Below are 25,289 nucleotides of genomic sequence, written 5' to 3' on the forward strand. Positions count from 1 at the left end.
AAATCCCCTGCAAGGTTATAGTCGTTTAAAGAGATTAATTATTTTGATCGTCTATCTTGGTTAATTCTTCTACATCATTTAATTATTTCCTTATGTCATCTCTTGAATGTGTTTTGTTTGGTTGTAGAAATCTTCTACACACATCCATTCTATATGGTTGATTAAGTATTCAATATGATTGTCTAATTATCATGAATTTCCTTATATTCTTGTGTCAAATTCTTTAAAAATCATGTTATTCTTCCAAATTGGATGTTGGTACTTTAACCAAGGACTCTGTAAGAGAGGGATTTATTCATAAAAAAAAGATTGGACAATCATTAGCAACCACCCAAAATAAATCATAAATCTGGCCATTGTGCTTCATAGGCTATTTCCATTGACATTGAACATCATTAAACAAAGCCTCGTAACAACTGAGGGAGCCCCCTCTGGCTCAAGGGCTATATTGAACCTAAAGATTGGTCAAGTTTGTTTCTTAGTGTAGTTTTTGCAGCCAAGAAATGCCTACGAGAAACAAGTACAACAATGAGGGTAATTTTTAAATTAAACTTAAAATTATTAGGGCAAGTTGGCCCTACTTTATTTCCCCATTTTCAAGTGAAAATAGCGCACCCATTTTCCCACAAATGGCATCATTATTTCACCATTTATTGATGTGAATTACTCTAAGATATATGAGGTGAAGGGGAGAATCAAGGATTTGAAGAAAAAGATGAGTTTCAAAGGGTTTTGGGTTTTATTTTAATTAATTAATTTATTTATTGGTGGTGTGTTGAGTAAGGCTAAATTCAATAAGCTTATACTAAATGATTCCCGAGGCAACAAATTCAATTTTTTGTAAGGCCATTCCTGAGACAATATTTGGCATGTTCTGAGACAATCTATGAGGAAGCACAACAATCTATAAGGTCCCATTCTAAGGCCAGTCTAAGTCCTTTCTAAGTCCATAAATTAATTTTTGAGCACACACATAAAGGTAATGACTAGCCACTCATAATGAAGTTTGAAAATGGGGCATAAGGTCATGGTGGCTTGGATGTTGAAGTAATCAAATCTCAAAATTCTTTGGATTAACGAGTCACATCAAAGTAAGTAATCCAATGTGTCATGTTTTGTTAGGTTAAATAGTAGTCTAAATGAAGTTATAGATCAAGGCAAGATTTGGTAAAGTATGTTGTGTGCTCTTGAGTAATATTTGAGCATGTATGGTAAGGATGAGATTAGTTTCTTTTTGGTTTCATAGTTGTATCATCATTCACATACAATAGTAATGAAAATATGATGAAAAATAATGTGTCTTACATTCTATATTGGTTCTACACATTAATTATTATGAAAAACTGAGTATTGATACATATCTTATGAATGAAGTGAATGTGCACTTAATCTGGTCGAGTGTTTGATCTCGTCATTTGTATGTGAGTGTGTTCTTTCGATGTAATAATTGGTGAGGTTTTCGATCTAATTTTGGTTGGTTTCTATGGAATTTGATCAATGAAGGAGTGTCAAATAGAGATGTGTTGATGTCCTATAGTGAAATTGAGAGCTGAAGGAATACTATGTTTGATGAAATGTGGTTTTGAGTGAGATTCTCAAAGAAATAATGTGATGATGTAAAGGAAAATGAAGGGTAAGATTGGATATATAGATGGTATTCTAAAGTAATATGTTGTGGATAGAGTGATGGGTGTTTGACTGCAGCGTAGAGGGAACCAATGGAGAGAAAGCACATGGGAAACCTTTGTATGAAGTGTGATATGGAGCTAAATGAATACATATGAGCATAGATAATTTCCATATTAAAGTGGTATGTTGAATGATCTAATGTAATATTGATTAAAGTGTTCATTTATACAATAGGGTTTTAGAGGATAGACTTGAGACAGTTTCTAGTGTAGCTATAGATGCCACACATTGTCATGAGTCTTGTATTGCCATATTATTTCCAAGAGTTTCCTATTGTGTCTTGTATTTCTACAACATTAATAATTTTAGTTTTCATGTATTTCCTTTGCTAATGTATTTTGTATTGTTATGTTATAGTGTGGTTTCTATTCTTTATGTTGGTGTGTTAGGATGTAAATCTGAGGATATGTCAGAGCTTGTGATTAGTCCTTTTATGGTAACGCTACTATGTGTGCTACTTTTCAACATTGATAACCAATTTCTTGTGACAAATGGTTGAATCTCAAGAAGATAGTGTATGTAACTTCTAAGAGGACAAAGTATTAATTTTTCTCATGATTCCATTACACATGTTGAGCGTAATGGTAGATTTCTGGTTTTATGATAGTTTAAGTTTGTGTTGAACTAGAGTATGTTGCTTAGTCTTGAAAGAATGTCGATATATGTATGTTTCGACTATGGTTTGACACAATAGTATTGTGACAATGTTATGACAAAATACCACTAAGTGACTTTTGGAAAGAAGCAAAGGAAAAGTTGTGTATAGTGTTGATAACAATGATACTAGGACTTTTGATAGTTTTTTTTAAATAGTGACCAGAGAAGTAGTTGTGAAGGGTAGTGATTAGGTGTAGTGAGTGAGCAGGGAAAACGGTGTGATCTAATATTAATTAGTATCTTTTACTCTCAAGGGTGGCAATATGGTGCAAGGAAGAGATTGAAGTATCCTTCAAGTTGTAGCATGTGAACACTTCAGGGTGGCAAGGTGGTGTTGGGGTAGTGTTGATGGTGCTGGACCCGCCAACATTCAGGGGATCACCCCAATAAGAAGTCCCAACTAGAACTCACACCATTTGGTGTGGGAGTCCCATCCAATATGATGGCCCAGTTTCTATTGTCTTAAGGATTTGCCTCAACTCTTGCTTGTCAGCATAGGAGAGTGGTCTTCTTTGTCGTCAAGAAGTGAGGTTCACGTGCCTAGTCATTGCTAGTGTACTTTTATCAATGGTTCTTTCACTGTAGAGGGAGAGGGTCAGAGTGAGTCCCAAGTTGGTTGGGATGAAGTCCCAACTTGACAGGAACACACAACACAACAGGACATGCACAACTTCTTGAGGAGCAGTCCACACGGATGAGGCAATCACAACACAAAAGGTAAGATAACACGTACAACACTCAACGGATGAGTCTGCACAAGTGCAACAGTTGTTACAACAAGATTTATGTGAAAGGAATGTCTCATCTCTGGAGAGATAGCCACCATGAGCGAGACAACATTAATAGCATATACAACATATTTCCATTAACAGATTATGCATTACAACAAGTAAAGTAGTTCAAGTGTTCAACAAAGGTTAAAGAAACATGCATTACAAGTGTTGAAGATTAGTCTTACAACAGTTACAATACATGTGTGAAAATGTGTTGGCCTATTAACAGGATTTTGAATTAAGCGAAAGTTCCAAGACACATCGTTACACCATACATCACTAACCCCGAGTGCGAGGATTGGAGCCACTACTTACTCCTCAAAAAAATATTACAGACTCTCTTGGCTATGTGGGAGGAGCTAAGGCGAAAAGTCCTTTGCATGCACAAATGAGGGGGTATTTATAGCCAAGGATGAAACTGACCTTTGTGGTTTTTCGACTACCCTCATGACTATTTGATTTCCATGACTTTTCAACTTTACATGACTCTTTGTATAATAAGTGGGTCTCTTGGACTTCCACGTTACATTACATTAAGTTGACAACATGGCCCATAGTGGAGATGTTGACAACATGACTCATGATATGACTCGACATGACAATCCTGGTACATTCATGTTTCCACTGGAGTGCATGTTGAGCTGCAATGCTACTGGGTGATGGATGTCTTCATGGTGTATCACAACTTCACCTCCGCATCAAAAAGTGTGCAGATTCTTTGATGGTCATTGATTCGCTTGATGTTTCTTTGGCATGTTTCTCCTTGCTTGTATGTTGGAAGGCTTGATAGGCTCATCTATTCACGAAAGGTGCATGTTCATCCATTCGTCCGTCCGTGAGCACATCTTAAATGTTAGCTCGTTCGTCTGTCCGTGAACACATATTTGCATGATCATCTGTTTCCGAGCACTTCTATTCGCATGCATCGTTCATTCATCCATTGGAAAACCTGTCCTTCTACATGTGCTCCCTTCGTTCATCCCATTCTTCATCACTCCATGTTTGTTGGTGTACCTATACCTATAGTCACTAAGGATGAGATGACAACAAATCCAAAAACCTCCTAGTATACCATGACACATGATCATTTCAAATGTAAGTGACCGGGAGAGCCAGCATGGTTAAGACATGAGATAATGGCTTCACGAAATGCTAATGAAAACTACACAAGAGTCATTGTGTGATGAAGATCAGAATTTGAGTCGATGATGACTGTCTGCGAGGTTTGTCTTGGCTGGAAGGAAAAACTGCACAAATTTTGGGAGGATCAGTCTAAGCTACATGAAGGCAAGGCAGAGAAAATATGTGCATTTTCCAAAACAAGTAGGCAATAGGGGCTAGAAGAAAAAAATTACACAAATTTCTGGAGGAACAAGACGGGCTACATAGAGGATCAGAAGATAGGAATTGTGTAGATTTTTGGAGGAACTCGCTAGTAGTCTGGCAGCCAAAACTACGCAATTCCCATAGGGAAATGGCAGTTGGCTGCTGGGTCACTGGTAGAAAAAACTACACAATTCCCAAGGGGAATTGGCAGTTAGCTACTGGGAGCTTGGCAATAGAAACTGTGCAATTCCTAGAGGGAACTAAAAGTCTGCCTCTAGGTCCTGTTGGTGAGGGAAACTACAATAAGTCTAGGAGGCCGGCCTACTGAACATCTATGCACAACTTCTGATCCAAGTGGACTTCTTGGCAGTAGAAGGCCTGCTCATGAAAACTACGCAATTTCCTAGATGAGCAGTCAGTCGACTAGCAAGAGGACTGACCAGGAAAACTACACAGTTTTTTGAGGGATATAGGGATGAGAACTTCGTGTCTGTCCTACCTGTCTGTGCAATTTCCTCAGTTAGCAGAGTGGGCAATGTTAGGAAACTCTGCACAATTTTTTAGGGGAGTTAGTCCCAGGGTGACTGCCGAGTGAGGTTCTCTAGGTGGCCAACATGAAAGTTGATTGGATTGCTAGTGACCAATGCAGCTTGGAAGGACTTGCTCGGTGCTTCTACATTGCTCTGAGTGACAGGCGATCGAATCGATGGCGGGGTGATGGCCAAGCTGTCAGAGGGGAGTTCAGTCGTCAGAACTTTAGCAAAATGACTAAGTGTGTGAACGATCGAAAGATGCATAGGTGATCATGAAAGCACTCTCACATGACTTGACGACGAGACTACTCAAACAATCCAGACACACATGTTCAACATGACTGACTAATGGTGGAAGCGACAAGCACAACACATGTGATTGATCATTGATCGATTGTGACAACACCTGTGTGACAGTGAATGTGACTCGATGTGTGAGGGTGACAAATGCTTTCATAGAAAACACAAAAAGTACACACGAAACGAAGACTTTGAGCATAACAAGGGGATGGTGACAAGCTTGACTTAGGCACCAACATGTAAAAACTTGAATGAAAATAACAAGCAAGGAAAATGCTAAGACTCACACGAGGTCACGAAGTGAACGAGTGTGTGTGTAGTCATCAAGTGAAACTCTCAAGGGAGGCTCTGAAATTGGGTGCAGGCCAAAATTTTGGAGGATGGTTGTAGCGGCTACAACACTTGGCGACACACTGGTAGAACTCTAGCTTCTCTATTTTGGTCCATTGCTAGCACAGTGCCTTGGTCTTTTGGGTAGTATTGAAACACTATGTGGGTTACTTCGCCTTCCCCACTTACCCCATGGATATACATGGTTCACACTTTTCCAAATGAGTCAAACACAATCAAAAGTTTAGCTTGATCTCCTTGTTTCGAATCTAGGAAGGGTAGTTTAGCTCACGATTTGAAGATTTCCAGAGTATAAGTTTTCATCTCTAGTGTTTTGGCACTACCAGCAGGCCTGGATAGTACCCCACCGTAGTCATGCAAGAACACACATAGTTCTCCACTTCCAGCAAGCCTGGTCAATACCTCAGTGGATTTGCATGCTTCACCTCTCTGTGCAGCAAACCTTTCTCTTCTTTCGCCTTTGTATTTTTCAAGAGGACTGTGCATAGGCACTTATTTATTTTTTAGGGGGAAGAGGGATCCCAACTTATTGAGATCGGAAGAGGTTGTTCTTTTAGAGAAGCATGTAATACCTCTAACATAGTTTTTCTCATTTAGACTTTCCCATTCCTTGTTTCTACTAGTTCGATGAGCTTGAACACACGGAGTAGAAGGCTGAGTGGAGGCATGGGGCTTCCCAGTGTGGACATCGATTCATGGTTCAACCAAAACTTCCCTTGCAGATGGTTCGTATTTTCCTTCAAGACTTCATCTTCTAAATGCTATAACCAAGCATAGAGAAGATGGACACAAGATTGGCCAAGTGCTACAATGTCACAAGTCTATTCAGATTTTAGCTACATACTCTATTCAAAATCCAGAACGTAGTAGTTGGTAGCACTTATTTTTCGAAACAAAAATAGTAATATGCCAAGAAATCAAAATAAACTTAAACAAAAAATAGTAAGAAAAATCAAACAAAGTAAAAACAAATATAATAAGCAAAGAAAAAAAGATGAAACAACAAGAAACAAGCAGACTATGTACATGGCATGGGTGCGGCCCGAACTACTGAAGGTAATGCTTGAGATCTTGGTCGTTGACAGGAAGGTTTTCCATCCTTCCTTCAAGTGTTTCAAAATGATACGTGTGTGGGCTAAGCTTCTTGTGGACTAGTGTAAGTCCACTGGGCTCCACTACCGGAACCTGGTGGCGTTATTTAAGTGAAGACAACAGCACTGCTTTAGGTACTGCATGCAACATAGGCTCGGATGATGGCACGAGGTAGTTATTTTTATTCTAGGAAAGGTTCAAGTTTCTGAAATCGATGTATAAGAGGATTTTCCTAGATTTCTTATGTGTAGAATTTAAACTAGAAAACCAACTATAATGACGAAATTTGCAAGTAGTCAACCATCCAAACTGTTAGTCAATTTGTTCCATATAAGGAATGCAAAAAAAATATGTGTTTTACCTATTCTTTGATGTAATAGCTTGTCTCCTCTTTCACCTGGAATCCCATGTTGAATTGCTCATGTGTAGTTTGTACTCAGGTCATCATCTGCTCGGATAGACCTAACCTGGTAATATTTGGTCAAGTGGTCAAATATTTTTTTTTGTTGTGGTGTATAGCTTGTATCGAGATTGGCTATCTTTAGATCATGATAGGTTCCCGGGTTTCTCCATTCGTTCGTAGTGGTGGTCCAATGGTTTTCGTTGGTTGTTGGCCCTTTACATAAATTTGGCAAGCTAGAGAGCTTACTAAGGGAAATCACACCATTAGGGTTGGGGTTTCCTTTCTCGTCCTCGGCTGCAGTATTTAGGGGCTACTCATGCTTACCCTCATCAGTTGTTATGTCCTTGAAGTCATCAACATTGTCTGTGGGATGTATTATAATTTTGAGTGTGACCATGTTGAGGCTAAAGGTTCTTTTTGATTTCAACATGAGTGCTTCATACTTGGCAACATTTTTTGTGCACTCAAACTTCAAGCAGCTTGAAATCATGCATCTTCTGTCATTTAGGGAAACTAAGAGACACCCATCCCTTCAGCTATCACATGTCTTTGGTTCATCAAAACCCATGGCCCATAGCCTATTTGTACATAGACCGTTTGGCATGCTAGTACTACTGCTACTATTGGTACAATGAACTGTACAGGTTTCATTACCATCAGTTGGGCAAGGAATGAGTCCCAACTGCGTGGCTAATGGTGTTGGAGCTGGTCATGCAAGATAACACTCCAATTTTGTTTCAAGGAGGAAGTTGCCAAACATGATTTCTCCGAAGGCCAACGGTTCGTTCTCACTGTTAAGGGGAGTGACATTGTGTTTTATATACCTCTCGAATAACACCCAGATTCAGTTTCATTTTCCCTCATACAGAAGCCACATCTGAGACCAGTCTATATCAAAATATCCATCTAGCTTGCTAGACTAGTCTCTGTTGAGTAGCACACCATATGCTTCTAGTATGTCCACAACAACTATGTTGATGCATTGGTGGACTCAATTTTCATGAGATAGTCAGATGATCACATCTCGTAGTTAACCAATGGTTGGTATTGATGTTCAATCAAGTTGGATGATTCGCATGGATATTTCACTCCATTGTGCGTTGATCTTCTTAGCAATGGAGTGTGTCATGATGTTGGCAGCCGCACGAGAATCAACCAAGAAGTTGTGAGCATTATAGTTAAAAACTTCAAATGAGAGTAGGAATGGAGGGCAACCTAAGTTTTCTTCTTCCATCTAGAGTGTGTTGAGCACAGTGGATAGTGATCCGTGAGGTGTGCTTGCCCCTTTGCTGGTAGAGGCTGCACTGTCCATTTCTGTGTGTCCCAATGCACGTAGCAGGATATCTTGTTGACTCTAGACCTTGGCTAACTCAAACAAGCTGATGTTCGCTCGAGTTTTCTTCATGTCATCAATAATGTTGTATCCCAGAGGTGGTAGACTCACCGAGGTGTCCAGGGTGTAACAGATGTTTGTGTTGTCTGGCAAAGTATTTTGCAACTTGCTGCTCATGGATGTACTTTTATCTGCCACTTCCTTCCCGGACTTTTTTTGTGTTTTCTGCTTTGGAGCGACCGGTGGATCAACCTTCTTCATCAGCAGTCTCACCTTCTCTTGCATTTCCCCAAGTGTAGGGGGAGCCCCTTTACTCCTAAGATTGTAACGATCATTTTGCTTCTAGGGCTGCTTCAAGGTGTTCATCTTTGACATTACTTGCAAGCACTCATATGTGTTCACCATATGCCCATAAGTTGATGTTTCATCACGTGCAACCTCTTCATCACCATCAGTGTCTTCTGGCTACTCCTACATATTTTCTTCCACATCGAGTGTATTACTACAAATAGAGCTAACGACTCGCTTCCAATCTGAACAAGAGTTCTCGGGGTGATGTTCTTCATGGAAGGAACACAACTTAGGATATCCACATTGTTCGAGTTGGAACATGGGCTTCTACATAGTTTTTGAAGCGAATCAGTTGCTTCTTGATGAGTTGCTTGATGAGTTGTTTGCTTGTCTCTGTCTGGGTAGATGGCTTCTTGCAAATGTGTTTTTTTTCCATTGTTTGAGCTATGACACTTCCGTAGTCAAGTTCGTGACAAGGCAAGTGAGGGCCTCAATATCAATTACTTCCTTGTCTCTACCCTTGCTCACCATTGCATGGGGCTTATTGCACACATTCTTGGATTCCTTCATTGATTCATCATCCTTGATGACTCTGATTGCGTGCAGGTCTTTTTCAAAAGAAATAGCCTCTTCACAAATTTATAAGAATGTTTGTTTCGCAACTCGCTTGATGAACTACACAATGTTGGTTGGCAATGTGGATGTGTAATAGTCAATAGTGATGGAGTCATCAGGTTTAGTGTCCACTGTAAACTTGTTAAAAATGCGTGTAAACCTGTGATTAAAGTCTTTCACTTTCTCTTTTCCCTCCATCTTAAGGCTTCCCAACTCTTTGAGTAGCATCGTTGGGGTCTTGTCATCGTCGAACTTCTCAAGGAACATGCATTTGAATGAACCCTAGTTTTGTATAGATTTTGGTGGAAGGTTGTGATACCATGCAACTGCACAACCATCCAAGGTACATGGGAACAATCTACGTGCTATGTCATCAAACCATACCTCAAGGTTCTACAGTTCTAGGTATACTTTCTCTAAGTTTTCTTCCACCTTCGCCATACTGTCAGGGTTGAACTTGATGTTCATTCTCTCCTCTCACTTTGACATCTTATGTAGAAAATCTAGGAGAGCCAATGGTCCCTGAGTCAGCCATCTCTTCTTCTTCGTCATCCTCTTCCTCTTTTTCAGAGTCTGATGGTTCTTGCTCTGAGTCTATCAGTTCGTCTCTGCCTCCACCTACTCGGATACCTTCCCCTCCACCTCCTCTACTGGAGTATGATCCCAAGATCACAGGAGTGTCTTATTCATCTTGTCGGAAGACTAGAGGTTCCTCTCCATCTTCAATAGCTTCAACTAGACCTTCAACTGTGGCAAGGAATGCTTCTTCAACTGATGATACAACAACTCCTATGGGAGTGGATTTTGACTTCCTTGACACGTATGGAAGATGTTTCATGCCTGGGATTAGTCTAAATTCTTTCATGAACTAGTGAGTGATGGGACAGATGGAGCACAGTTGATGATATGAAATCTCGTGTTCAATCTTGGGAGGTGAGGAGTAACCAACTGTAGAGTTGCGTGTAGGTGAGAAGGAGTGCGAGTTACTGCCTTCACCAGATGGTTGATGAATGAGTGTGAGGGGATAGTCAGTCATATACAACTAGCTACCCTCCTTCTAACACCAGAAATGTTGATAGTGTTGGACCCGCCAACATTCAGGGGATCACCTAGGTATGAGGTCCCAACTAGACCTCACACCATTTGGTATGGGATTCCCATTTGGTATGATGGCCTGGTTGCCATTGTCTTAAGGATTTGCCTCAACTCTTACTTGTCAGCACAGGAGAGTGGCCTTATTTTCCTTCGAGAAGTGAGGTTCGTGCGTCTAGTGATTTCTAGTGTACTTGTGTTAATGGTTCTTTCACTGTAGAGGGAGAGGTTGAGAGTGAGCCCCAATTTGATTGGGATGAAGTCGCAACTCATCTAGGAACACACAACACAATAGGACGTGCACAACTTCCAAAGGAGCAGTCCACATGGATGCGTCAGTCACAACACACAAGGTAAGATAACACGTACAACACTCAATGGATGAATCTTCACGAGTGCAACGGTTGTTACAAAAAGTTTTATGTGAAATTTATGTCTGATGTCCGGGGAGATAGCCACCATGGACGAGATAGCATTAACAACATATACATTTCCATTAACATATTATGTATTACAATAAGTGAAGTATTTCATGTGTTCAACACAGGATAAAGAAACATGCATTAGAAGTGTTCAAGATTAGTATTACAATAGTTACAATTCATGTGTGATAAAGTGTTGGCCTATTAGCAGGCTTCTGAATTAAGCGAAAGTTCCAAGACACATCGTTACACCATACATCATTAACCCTGAGTGCGGTGCATTGGATCCACTACTTACTCCTCAAAGAAAATATTACAAACTCTCTTGGATGTGTGGGAGGAGCTGAGGTGAAAAGTCCTTTCCATGATCAAATGAGCGGGTATTTATAGCCAAGGGTGAAACTGACCGTTTTGGTTGTTCAACTACCCTCATGACTGTTTTACTTCCATGAATTTTAGACTTTACATGACTCTTTGTACAACAAGTGGGTCTCTTGGACTTCCATGTTACGTTACATTCATTTGACAACATGGCCCATAGTAGAGATATGGACAATATGACTCATTACATGACTCGACATGACAGTGCTGGTACATTCGTGTTGCTGTTGGAGTGCATGTCAAGTTGCAGTGCTACTAGGTGATGGATTTCTTCATGGTGTATCACATCTTCACCTCCGCATGGTAAAGTCGGTGGAGTCTTCCATGGTCATTGGTTCACTTGATGTTGCTTTGGCATGTTGCTCCTTGCTTATATGTTGGAAGGCTTGACAGGCTCATACGTTCACGAAAGGTGCATGTTCATTTTTTCGTCTATCCGTGAGCACATCTTGCATGTTTCCTTGTCCATCAATCTGCAAACACATCTTTGCATGATGATCCATTCATGAGCACATCTCTTCACATGCATCGTTCTTTCATCTGTTGGTGAACCTGTCCTTCTACATGTGCTCCCTTCGTTCATCCCGTTCATCGTTGCGCCATGTTTGATGTTGTACAGGTACATACATTCACTCATGATGAGACGACATCAAATCCAAAAACCTCCTAGTCTACCATGACACATGATCATTTCGAATGCATGTGACCAATAGATGCAGCAAGTTTATGTCGCGGGATGATGACTCTAGGCACTATTGATGAAAATTTCACAAGAATCATTGTGTGATGAAAAGGGGCAATCTGAGTCGACATTGACTATCTGTTAGGTCTGGATCATCTGGAAGGAAAAACTGCGAAAATTTTGGGAGGGGTAATCCAGGCTGTGGGAAGGCAAGGCAGGAAAATTCTATGCATTTTCGGAACGAGTGAGAAGTAGGGGTTGGAAGGAAAATTTTGTGCAATTTTATGGAGGAACGGGTTGGGCTGCATGGAGGATCAATAGGCAATTTCTAGAGGGAATAGGTAGTTGGTTGTTGGGTCACTAGTAGAAGAAATTGTGCAATTCCCAAGGGGAATTGGCAGTCAGCTGCTGGGAGGTTGGCAGCAGAAGCTGTGAAATTCCTCAAGGGAATTAGCAATCTACTGCTAGGAGATGCTGGTGAGGGAAACTACACTGAGGCTGGAGGCTGGCCTATTGATCATCTCTGTGCAATTTCTGAGCTGAGCAGACTGCTTGGCAGTAGAAGGCCTACTCATGAAAACTACGCAATTTCCTAGATGAGCAACCAATCAACTGATGGGAGGACTGACTGGGAAAACTATGCAATTTTTTGAGGGAGACAGGGATGGGCACTTGGTGTCTGCCTGACCTGTCTGTGCAATTCCTTCAGTAAGTAAAGCAAGAAAGGTTAGCAGCCAGGGAAACTTTTAGGGGCTAATATTTGCAGGTGGGCTAATTTTCCAAGTTTTTTCCAAAAAACGATTTTCCAATTTTCTTTTTTTCTAAAAATGATTCGCCCACATTTTATAGTATCAAATTATTTTTCCCTCAAAATCACCAAAATTTTATGTAAACTAATATAAAATCATTATAAATCTAAATATTTTTACAAAAATATTGACAAACATTTTATAATTTGCATATTTGGGACTAGTAAGATTTTCTAATGTTACAAAATATTAAGATAAACTTCCATCCTTAAAATTTTCCTTGTGAGCACCCTCTACGCAATTTTGAGGGGATTTAGTCATGGGATGACTGTCGGGTCAGGCTCTCTGAGTGGCCAGCATGAAATTTTATTGGATTGCTTGTGATCAGTGCAGCTTGGATAGACTTGCTTGGTGCGTCTGCGCTGTTCTGGGTGACACTCGATCGAGGTGATGGTGGGATGATGGCTCGGTTGTAAAAGGGGAGTCTGGTGATCAGAACTTGAGAAAAATGACTAAGTGTGTGAATGATTGCAAGATGCATAGGTGATCAATAAAATACACACTCACATGACTCGATGACGAGATAACTCAAACCATCTATACACACACGTTCAACATGATTGACCGATGGTGGAAATGACAAGTGTGACACTCGTGATTGATCGTTGATTGAATGTGACGATGATTGTACGACAGTGAATATGACTCTGTGTGTGAGTGCGATAGATGCTTTCATAGCGAACACAACAGGTACACACGAAGCAAAGACTTTGAGCATAACTAGAAGATGGTCGCAAGCATGACTGAGACACCAACATGCAAAAAATTGAGTGAAAAGAACAAGCAAGGAAAATGCTAAGACACACATGAGCTCACGGAGTGAACTCGAGTTTGTGCAATCATCAAGTAAAACTCTCGAGGCTCTAAGATTGGGTGGAGGCAAAAATTTTGGAGGGTGGTTGTAGCTGCTACGATACGTAGCATGTTGGTTCTTCTAAGGTGTTGGTGCATCATTTAAGTTGCAACTGATAAAACCAAGTGGTTGGTGCCTCCTTCCAATCATCACTAGAGAATCATGGAATTTCATGCTTCTTGTTGGTGTAACCTTCAAAGTATAAATTGAAAGTTTTTTGTGGTCTTCTCTCATTTCAATTTCCACGTAAAATATATCTTTTGTACTATGTTCGATGTTTTGCATTGTTGCAATTTCCACATAAAAATAGCTTCTATATTGTGTGATGCTTTGTATTATTGAATGACAATGTTGTCGGAAAATCAATGATATTATATTAGGGTTTGATTCTCCTTTCTTGATAATTAGATGTGAGTGTGCTGGTTTTTCTTTAATTCTTTATTCTCATATCTTTCATCAAGCAATTATACATATATGAATATCGCAATTATACAAGATATAGGCACATTCCAAGGGAAAACCCCCCTCGAGGGGAAATCCTAGTCAAGATAATTATTCCTTTCAATAGTATTATTTGAGACTCTTTACCCTAGACCAAGAGAAGACTTTCCCTCCACACAATGTCATCCCTTTGAGCAACTTTGACTAGGTAGCAGCTTTTGGAAACAGAGAAAACTTAGGGCACTTTGATCTCCCAACCTATACCACAAAACAGAAAGAGAGAAGCACCCAAAGTTCAATTTTCTTCTTCTCTAGAGATTCCCCCAAACTGGAACTTCTTTCATCCTCCTGAAAAGAGACTTTGCACTTCTCTAGCTCTTCTTGAGATATCAAACTTGCTTGAGAGTGAGTGCTCCAAATGACTTCGACCTCCTTCAATATATAAAATTCTAGTGGGTCGAATGTGGGTCCTTATGCCGACATGATGTGGAGGACACATAATTCATATTTAACTTGATACAAAACCTTTTTACATCATTTGAAAGCCCAAGAAGGGTGTCTTTGAATATACAATCACCCTATAAACTCAATATTAATCCTAGGAGTCCATAATGGTGACCTTGACTAATATAATGATGACCCAAGCATGAAACCCATGCTTTAGTAAGCCATTGTTACAATAATAATAAAAAATTCTTTATTCTTTTTACAACTACATTACATAACGACTCAAGTACATTATTGAAGACCAAACATAGTTACATTTTCCAACACTCCCTATTAACTACAAAGGTATTCATAATGTACAAATAAAATGGAATACCTTAAGCTATATGAAAACATGAAGAACCTTTAGGTGCCGCAATGCCATGGACTAGATTCCTAACAAGGGAAATCTATCCAAGTCGAACTAAGGTGGACTCAAACTTTTAGCCCCTCTAGGTACCATCAGGCTTTATTGCTAACCACCAACCCAAACATACAAGTGTGTATCCAAAATAGAGCTAAATAAACAACACCACCTTTTCAATTTTGGGATTCCAGACATCAAGACATAGTGTCGTCCTAATGTCTCTCCAGGAAATTCTTCGCTCAAAAAGCCTCAAAAAATATCTTCCAATTCCTTATCATCAATGCAATCACCAATATCTATCAAACCCAGCAGGTTCCTTAGATATTTGAACTTCTTATTAGGAAGAGCCTTTGTCTGAATGTCTTCTACTTGTTCATCTATCGAAACATAGTCTAACTTCACGGTCCCATCCTACACCAAGTTTCTAATAAAGTGGAACTTGTTATTAATATGTTTCGTCCTTGATTGAAACATGGGATCTCCAGACATTTTGATACAACTTTTATTCTCACAATTAATCACAATAGAACTTAGAGACTTCTTGAAAAAATCTCTTAGAAGCTTCCTTAAATAGACAACCTCTTTTCCTACTTCACATACAACTACATATTCTGCCTCGAAACAACTCAATCTAATGAGATCTTTCTTCCTACCCATCCATGAGATCATAGCAGGTCCTAGACTAAAGCATCCTCCAGTGGTTCTCCTTCCATCTGTCTCACTTCCACCCCAATCACAGTTTGTGAAGCTAATTAGGTTGACTTCCTTACTATCATACCTTAGGTAGTGATGTACAGTGCCACAAATATACCTCAATAAATTTTTGGAAGTTATCCACCGATCATGACAACGCTCCAACTGAAACCAATTAAGAATGTTTACTGCAAAACATATATCTAGCCTAGTATTTACTAGATACATCAAGGGACCCACCAACTAACCATATGAGGTAGGATCCACGAGACTAGAGTTGGAGCTCCTCAACTTCTTTAGGTTCATGATCATAGGAGTAACCATCATCTTGGAGTCCATCATCCCAAATTTCTACAATAACATGATGATATACTTTCCTTGTCCCAAATATATCTCCCCAGGTCTCTGCCATACTTCCAGACCTAGGTAGTAATGCATCGGTCCTAGATCCTTCTTCTCAAATTTAGCTACCAACATCTTCTTGCATTCTTGAATTATTTGTTCTACACTGATGATGAATAAATCATCCACATATAGTAGAATAATGACCGGCTCATTATTCACGACCTTGATATATAGATTTGGATCAACAATACTCTTCAATAACCTAATCTTGAGAAGATATGCTTCCATTCTTGCATACCATGCCCTTGGTGCTTTCCATATATGACCTTCTTGAGTCTATAAACATGAGAGTCCCTGTTATTCACTTCAAATCCTTCATGTTGTTTGATGTACACTTCCTCATCAATGGTCCCATTTAGAAATGTGATCTTAACATCCATGTGATGGATATTCCACCCCATTGTAGCAGCTAATGAAACCAATGATCTAATGGTAGTGTACCTTGTACTAGGTGCAAATGTTTCTTCATAGTCATTTCCTTCCTTTTGAGGAAAACCGCTTGCAACAAACCTTTCTTTATACTTGTCTATAATTCCATCAGCAACATGGTTGATCTTATAGATCCAATTTGATGTGACAACTGACTTGTCACTAGGTCTAGGAACAATTTTCCAAACCCCATTCTTCATGATGGATTGATATTATTCATGCATAGATTTATTCCAAACCTCATTATGCTCACTTCCTATAATGTATATGGTTCGACTTCAATCATGTTTTTCATATATGCAGCATAACCAGAATACCTTTTCGATTTCTTACTTTCCCTGGAAGACCCTTTCATAGATTGATGTCCTTTAGCATCTTCTAATGTATCTTTGAACCAAATTGGCTTATGGTTGGGAAAAAGACCCATTGAATAGGCTCACTTGGTCCTTCTTCTTCATCGTTTGCAATAGAGTTCTCATCAACTTCATCATCTTCAAATATGGGAACTTCTTCATCATCAGAATAAATAGGAATATCCTTTGATTTCTTGTAAGCTTGATTGTCATCAAATGTGAAATCCCTCCTTACTTCAATGTACCTTCCCTCCTTTATGTAAATTCTATATGCCTTTGATGAAAGACTATAACCAACGGATATTCCCTTGATTCTTGTCGAGTCTCTTCTATTTCGAAATATGGACATATGTTTGACTTCCAAATATGTGCAAATGGTCCACATGTAAGAATTTAGAGGGTAAGTTCCTCAGATAGAACACCAAAAGACACCGCTCACAAACAGATCACAGATCAATACACTAGTATCCTTGACGTGCTTAAAACCATCAAAGAGGGAAACAGTCCACAACCTGAGCCAACACAACCACTTCAAGAAATTTATTAATAAAACAAATAAAATTTACATAAGATTCTCTCATGAATGGTCACCCTACAAATGACCCTCCATGCTCCTTAAATAGATATCATGGACCAATCAAGTGTTAAGCTATGATCAAGTGTCGGTAATACCGAGGAGAGAATGAACCGTCAGATCACTTCATGTCTAGAGCATATCATGATCATCATATTGTAAGTTGCAAATGTAGATAGTAAACAAGCACACTTTACCTAACTCTACACTAGACCAAATTATACTTAACTATTTCCTATGTGTTGGAATATCCTAACATCCCCCCTTAAGAAAAACTTGGGATAGGATTGCAGGATGTACAAACATTACACAATAGGAGAAGAATGGATGCATTAGAACCTATCCCCCCTTAGTGACAACTTCTTGAACTCCAAGCATAAATCGAAGTTTAGTAAACTTCGCCTCTGTGAGAGCCTTTGTAGAGATGTTTGCAACTTGATCATCGGTTGAACAATATTTCACTTCAAGAAAATCATCATGAATGAGCTTTCTAATTAAGTGCATGTGTAGTTCAATGTGTTTCCTACGCTGATTTTGGACTGGATATTTTCATATATGAATGGCACTTTGATTATCACACCAAAATGTAGTCAGATGCTGCTACTGAAAGCTAAACTCTGACAGGATCTAACAAAGCCACAGGGCTTCCTTACTATCTTCTATAGCACCATGATACTCTGATTCTGCTGAAGAAAGAAAAATGGCACTTTGTTTCTTGCAAGCCCATGTAATAGGTCCATAACCAAGAGTGAAGACATAACCTATAGTAGACTTCTAATCATCAGAGTCACTAGCTCAATCGAAATCAATGAAACCAACCAACAGAGGAGATGCTTTTGCATTGTAATGAATCCCAAACTGAATTGTACCTCAAACATAACGAAGTATTCTTTTATCTTGTTTCCAATGACTTTCATGTGGGTTTTTCATAAACTAAACAATAAGGCCAACAGAAAAGGAAAGGTCGGGACATGTATGGATCATATACAAAAGTTTTCCTACAAGCTGATAATATAAGGTAGCATCAACTTCAGGGGAAGTAAAAGTGATTGAAAGTTTGGCTCCAGACTGAAAGGGAGAAAGGGTTGGCTTACAGTCTTCCATGTGAAAGTGGTGTAGAAGATCACAGGCATACTTGGACTGGGAAAGGGAAATACCTTCTTTGGATTGCAAGACTTGAAGACTAAGAAAATAATGAAAGTGTCCTAAGTCTCTCATTTCAAATTTCTTTTTAAGGCTGGACTTCACATGGTTTATAAGGTTGGGATCACTACCAGTAAGGATAACATCATCAACATAAAGAACAAGAATCATAAGAGACTTACCCACTTTCTTAGTGTAGACAGTATTTTCATAATGACACCTAGAAAAGCCAGTATCTAAAAGAAAATTATTCATTTTGGGATATCAAGCCCTAGGGGCTTGCTTGAGTTCAGAAAGGGATTTCTTAAGCCAACATACAAGGCTAGATTTTGTTTGTATAAATCGAGGAGGTTGTTCCATATATATTTCTTGATGTAAGTTACCATGCAAAAAAGCAGATTTAGCATCCATCTGATGGACTTCACATTTGAAAGAGGAAGCAAGGGAAGAACAAGCATATAGAGTTCATTTTAGAGATAGGGGAGAAGGTTTCAGTATAGTTAATGCCTTCAACTTGTGAAAAGCGCTTAGCAACAAGACAAGCTTTATGTTTATTAACTTTTCCATCTATTCCATACTTGGTTCTATAAAACCATTTGCATCTAACAAGTTTTCATCCTTTTGAAAGAGGGACATGATCCCATGTATCATTTTCTAATAAGGAATGATATTCTTCATTCATAGCTGCACCCAAATCTGGATGGCCTGAAGCTTTTACAAAGGTGTCAGGATCATAATTCACTGAAGCTTGAGCCAGTAAAGAAGAGGCTCTATCAAATTGAGAATGTGTACATCGTCAATTCGTAGGATCACCTGCTGCATCCTAAGTAGAACAAACCCATTTTTGAAGCTGAGGAGATGAAGGAGGATCCTGAGAAGGTGGGGGAGGATTGTCATCCTCACTTTCATCATCTGATGAAGAAATATTTTCAAAAGTAGAAGGGATACAGAGAGGTGGCACATCAGTTGAGCTAGGCTCGTAGGCCGATATATTTTTAGAAAACTTTTCATCTCTTCTAATGATAACATTTTTGGACTTAAGTGGAATAAGTCTATATCCTTTGACATTTTTAGAATATCCAACAAAAATACATTTTTCACTCTTAGGTTCTAAGGCTTTACGTTTCTCATCGGAATATGGGCCCAGGCTTCACTTTCAAAAAAATGAAAGTGAATTACATCTAATTTAATTGAGCTCCATGCTTCTTCTAGAGTGGTATTCTTTAAAACCTTAGTAGGAGTGTAATTTACTATGTAATTTGCACAGTTAATTACTTCTGCTCAAAAATTAAGACTCAGTCCTTTAGATTTAACCATACAATTATCCATTTTGTTTAAGGTTCGATTCTTCCTTTCAGCTACACCATTTTTTTGTGGAGTATATGGAACAATATGTTGCAATTGAATTCCATGCTCAGTGCAAAAGTTGATGAATTTGTTGTTAACATATTCTCTGCCATTATCAGATCTTAGCTTAAGAATTTGATGTCTAGATTATTTCTCAACAAAGGCCTTAAAGGCCAAGAACATGTTAAATACTTCACTCTTGAGTTTTAAGAAGTATACTCAAGTACATTTGGATAAATCATCAATAAAAGTTAAGAAATACTTATAGCAAGATAATGAAACAACTCGAAGTGGACCACATAAATCACTATGCATAAGCTGTAAAGGGGATGAGGTGTGCCAAGAGGCATGTTTTTCAAAACTATCGCGATGATGTTTTCTGAGTACACATCCAAAACAAACACCATCTCTATAAGATACCATAGGAAGACCTGTCACCATATTTTCTTTACATAGATTTTGAAGGGAGTCATAGTTTAAGTGACCAAATCGCTCATGCCAAAGTTTGTTCACTTCATCATTATGAGAAACAAATATTGAGGGAAGAGTTGATGACCCAAAGTTGTTAAACTTATACAACCTTGTAGAATCAACAGTAATGCCAGTAGCTAAAATCTGTCTAGGATCTCTTACGTCCTTAATTACAACATCAAGAGGTGAAAATTCAATGATTTTAACCTCATCTGAATGATTTATCTGATATACATATAGAGGGTTTCAAGAAAAGGTTAGAACACATAATACATAATTAAATTTACCATTGTCTAGATGAATAGTTTGAGTCCCTACAACACTAAGAGATTTATCATCACCAACATATATAGTTTTGGTTTTACAATCATTTAAAGAAGAAAAAATGGCTTTTTTTTTTGGCCATGTGATAAGAATCTTTAGAATCAATGGTCCACTCATGAGAAAGAGAAGAAGAAGATACATTTATTGCATAACCAGACCAACATGTTTGGCAACCACATGCAGAAAGTCTTATTCATAAAGATGAAGTTGAAGTTGAAGAATGCTCCAAATGGATGTTATGCTTCTTCATTGCTACTTCCAAGGCTTCCATCTTCTTAAAGCATTTGGATTCTAGGTGGCCATCTCAATTACAAAAGTTGCAATGTCTATCAGTCTTGTTCCCTTTGCTTTTATCTCCCTTATTATTTTTTTGAATTGATTTCTCATTTTGAGACTAAAATTTCTTAGGACCCTTGTTTTGTTTAGGACCACTCTTTTTAGGATACTGCTTGAATTTGGTTGTTGTTGGGCGGTTAAGGATTTCTTAGAAGGGTTTCCAACGTTAAGAAGACCAAGATGTAAGAGTTTTTCTTGTTCTCTTATTAAAGAATTACAAAAGGCATCAAAAGATGGGGACTTGTAGTCTTGTCCTTGAGAAATGAAGGCTTCTCTAATAGAATGGAAGGTGGAAACAAACACAGAGTAGGCTGGTCCCAACTTAGTAAGAATGGAAGGTGGAAACAAACACAGAGTAGGCTGGTCTTCTTTCTTAACCTTAACACCTTCCAAAAGAAGTCTAAGGGTCTTGAACTTGGAAAAATAATCTTCAATGGAAGAAAAATTATTGGGCTCCAACGTAAGCAACTCATTTTCAAGTTGATTGGCTATAATTTCATTTTCAATTCCAAAAAATTTAGTTAGTTGTTTCATTGCTTCATTAGGTGTATCAAGTTCTACGATATGGAATCTAAGGTCTGGAGAAATTGACATCCCTATTAACCCACATACTTGATCTTGCCTATTTTCCCATTTGGTTGCCTTATATTCATCTTTAGGTTTAGTTTCTTGGCTTGAGGCTATCTTGTAAAGACCTTTACTACTAAGTAAATCCACAATGTAGGACCACCATGGGAAGTAGTTGGTGTTGTCAAGAATAACTTGTCATGGGATTTCCATTTTAACAGAAACTAAAGTTGTAGATGTTGAAACTAAGTGTTCCAATGGAAAGATCTCAAAAAATTATGCTGATTAAAAAAAACGGCTTCCAAATGAAGAAGTTATGGCTTTTTAAAGAAGAGTTTTTGAAGATGTCGATGAAGTGCGTGAATGTGTGGAAGTGAATGATAATGTTATATTAAAAAAAAAAAAAAACCTTTCCAAACTTAATCTAATTAGCTCACTTTAAAAAAGATTTTATGTGAGCCACTTTTATAAATAAGTGAAAGTCACTTTTACAATGGTACTTTATGAGCTACTCACTAAATTGTAACTTAAATAAAAGATAAAGAGACTTCAGAATTTTAAGTGACTCACTATTTATAATGGGTGTGAACACTTTTACATAAAGTAACTTTAAAACATAAGTTACATGTGCTTTTTGAAAAAGTAACTCAACAGAAAGAAAGACTTGAACCTAAGACCTCTATTCTCATAAAGTAACCTTGGACCAAGTGAGCTAGTTTAAAAGGTTAGTAATTTTTGGAAAAGAAAAAGGGATTTTTTTATTTATTTTTAGTCACTGAAGCTTTGGGTGTGTTCTTACTTGAGAAAATTCCTTTTGCCTACAAAATAAAAAACCACACAACCCAATATAGACATGCAAAAATACCAAACCTTATGTCTTAAAGTTAGCTTTCACCAAAAACTATATATTTTCCTCAATGTTTCTGATTTTCTTGAGATCACACTAAGGCACGGTGGAAAAGAGCATATGCATGAGAAAAATCCTTCCTTTCTGTTTCTGATTTGCCCAAATCACACAGAGTCGCAAGGCAAAGAGAATACGTAGAAATTAAAGGTATATATCTAGTAATAAAAAAAATAAAGCTAAATAAACTAAAAGAAACAGAGAGATGAATAACTAAAACTGCAAATATATACTTTATACCTCCAGATCTTAAAAATGATGTAGCTAGGGCTACCAGAAACCTTTTCGCATGAAACAAAAGGGGTTCCTCACTGGAACAAATGCTCCTAACGCAATAGAGTAGTCCTCTCAACCCAAAAGCAGTCAAAAGTAGTAGATCTAGGAAACAACAGTCGGATGCAGTTGTATCGGCTTTGGATTTGGATCACCAATTTTTCTGATTTTCTCGAGATCACATAGGGAAACAGTCCATAGCCTGAGCCAACACGGCCACTTCAGGAAATTTATTAATAAAAGAAAGAAAATGTACATAAGCTTCTCTCATGAATGATCACCCTACAAATGACTCTCCATGCTCTGTAAATAGAGATCATGTACCAATTGGGTGTTAAGCCAGGGATCAAGTGTCAGTAATACCAAGGAGAGAATTTATCATCGAATCACTTCATGTCTAGAACATATCGTGACCGTCGGATTGTAAGTTACAAATGTACATAGTAAAGAAACACACTTTACCTAACTCTACACTAGAACAAGTTATACTTAACTATTTCCTATGTGTCGGAATATCTTAACACCACACTCAGCTTCGTTTGTGTGAATAATTCTTCGAGTGTAGTATTATCAATACTCTTATGAGGAATTCTATTTTGAATGTACATGACATTCATCACTACTTCACCCCATAAGAACTTCGGTAGATCTTGATCAAGGAGCATAGTTCGAATGGCTTATTGAATTGACATATTGTTTCTTTCGACCAATCCATTTTGTTCAAGATAGTAGGGAACAATAAGCTCCCTCTTAATACATGCACCTTCATAATATGCAATTAACTCTTTGGAGGTGTATTCCCCACCATTTTCATACCTTAGAGCCTTTATCTTCTTTTCGGTTAAGGTTTCCACCTCGTCCCTGAACTCCTTGAACTTTTCAAATACTTCATCTTTAGTTTTAACTAGGTAGAGCCATGTCATCCTCCAATGGTCATTAATGAATGTTACATATTAGATATGACCTCTAAATGTTTTGTCAGACATGGACTTTCTAGTATACTTCCTAAGAGAACATCCCTTGCACACACCTTCATGGTCTAACTTGATATGAGGAATATGATGAACCAATTGGCTAAGAGTAGGGTTGACCCTTTAATGAAGATGGACATACCTTTGATGCCATAGTTCAATGGGATGCATTTCCATATGAACCAAAGCTTGAGGAAATGGAGTGATGACCCGGTAGAGAGTTCCCTCATGAACTCCAATAACCCTAACTTTGTAAATACTAGAGTTATTTAACCAAATAAATACTTTTCCATCAACAAAATCAATTATTTCCCCTTTATCTTCTAAACACAAAATAGAAAGTAAATTCTTTTTCAAACCTGGAACATAGAGAATCTTGTTGAGATGCAGCTTCGATCCATTGTCCAACTTCAATGATGTAGATCTCAAGCCTCTAACAACATAGATTTTGTTGTCACCCAATTCCATTACATGAGAGGATGATTCCTTTGATAGTGTATGTATTTACCTTCTTTCACTTCTCATGTGTCTTAATGCTCTACTATCAATGATCCATGCATTTTCATTAGTAATATAACATTTAAGGGCAACCAAGAATCCTTTACTTTTGACTTTGTTGAATAGGTAGTAGATGATTTTCTTGATACATATTCTAGTAGAGTTGAAACTGAATCTCATGTAGTTCACCATAGAGGGAGATTTCATGCCAACAAAGTGATCTTCGACTTCTCTTGACGTTAGGTCTAATACCATATTGGAAAATCAAGGATATTATTTTATGGTTTGATTCTCCTTTCTTGATAATTACTTGTGAGTGTGTTGACTTCTTTTACTTCTTTTTTTTCTTACCTTTCATCAAGCAATTATAAATATATGAAGATCACAAAATGATAGACACAAGATATAGGTCCATGCCAGGGAAAATCCCCCCTCAAGGGGAAAACCCAATCAATATAATTCTTCCTTTCAACAGTATTCTTTGAGACTCTTTACCCTAGACCAAGGCCAAACTTTCCCTCCACACCATGTCAGCCTTGAAGATCTTCAACCCCTTCCAACAACTTTGAGTGGGCAGCAGCTTCGGAAAGATGTAACTTATGACAACAATGAAAACTTAGGAGAGTTTGATCTCCCAACCCAAACCGTGAAACAAAGAGAGAGAGGCAGGAAAAGTTTGATATTCTTATTCTCTAGAGACTCCCCCAAACTCAAACTTCTTTCATCCTCCTGGAAATAGACTTCACACTTATCCATCTCTTCTTGAGATATTGAGCTTGCTTGAGATTGAGTGCTCCAAATGAATTCAACCTCCTTCAATACATAATCTTCTAGTGGGTCGAATGTGGGTCCTTAGGCTCACTTGATCTTCCTAAAGCCGACATGATTTGGAGGACACATAATTCATATTTGATTTGATACAACCTTTTTACATGATTCCAAGGCCCAAGAATGGTCTCTTAGAATATACAATGACTCTATAAACTAAATATTAATCCTAAGTGTCCATAATAAGGAATTTAACTAATATAATGATGACCCAAGGATGAAAACCATGCTTTGATAAGTCATTGTTACAATGATAAAAATTATTTCTTTATTCTTT

The sequence above is a fragment of the Pinus tabuliformis genome, chromosome 5_1 (genome assembly GCF_031772625.1).
Source record: "Pinus tabuliformis cultivar Carrire ecotype Pingquan chromosome 5_1, CPIR1, whole genome shotgun sequence".
Lineage (NCBI taxonomy): Eukaryota > Viridiplantae > Streptophyta > Pinopsida > Pinales > Pinaceae > Pinus > Pinus tabuliformis.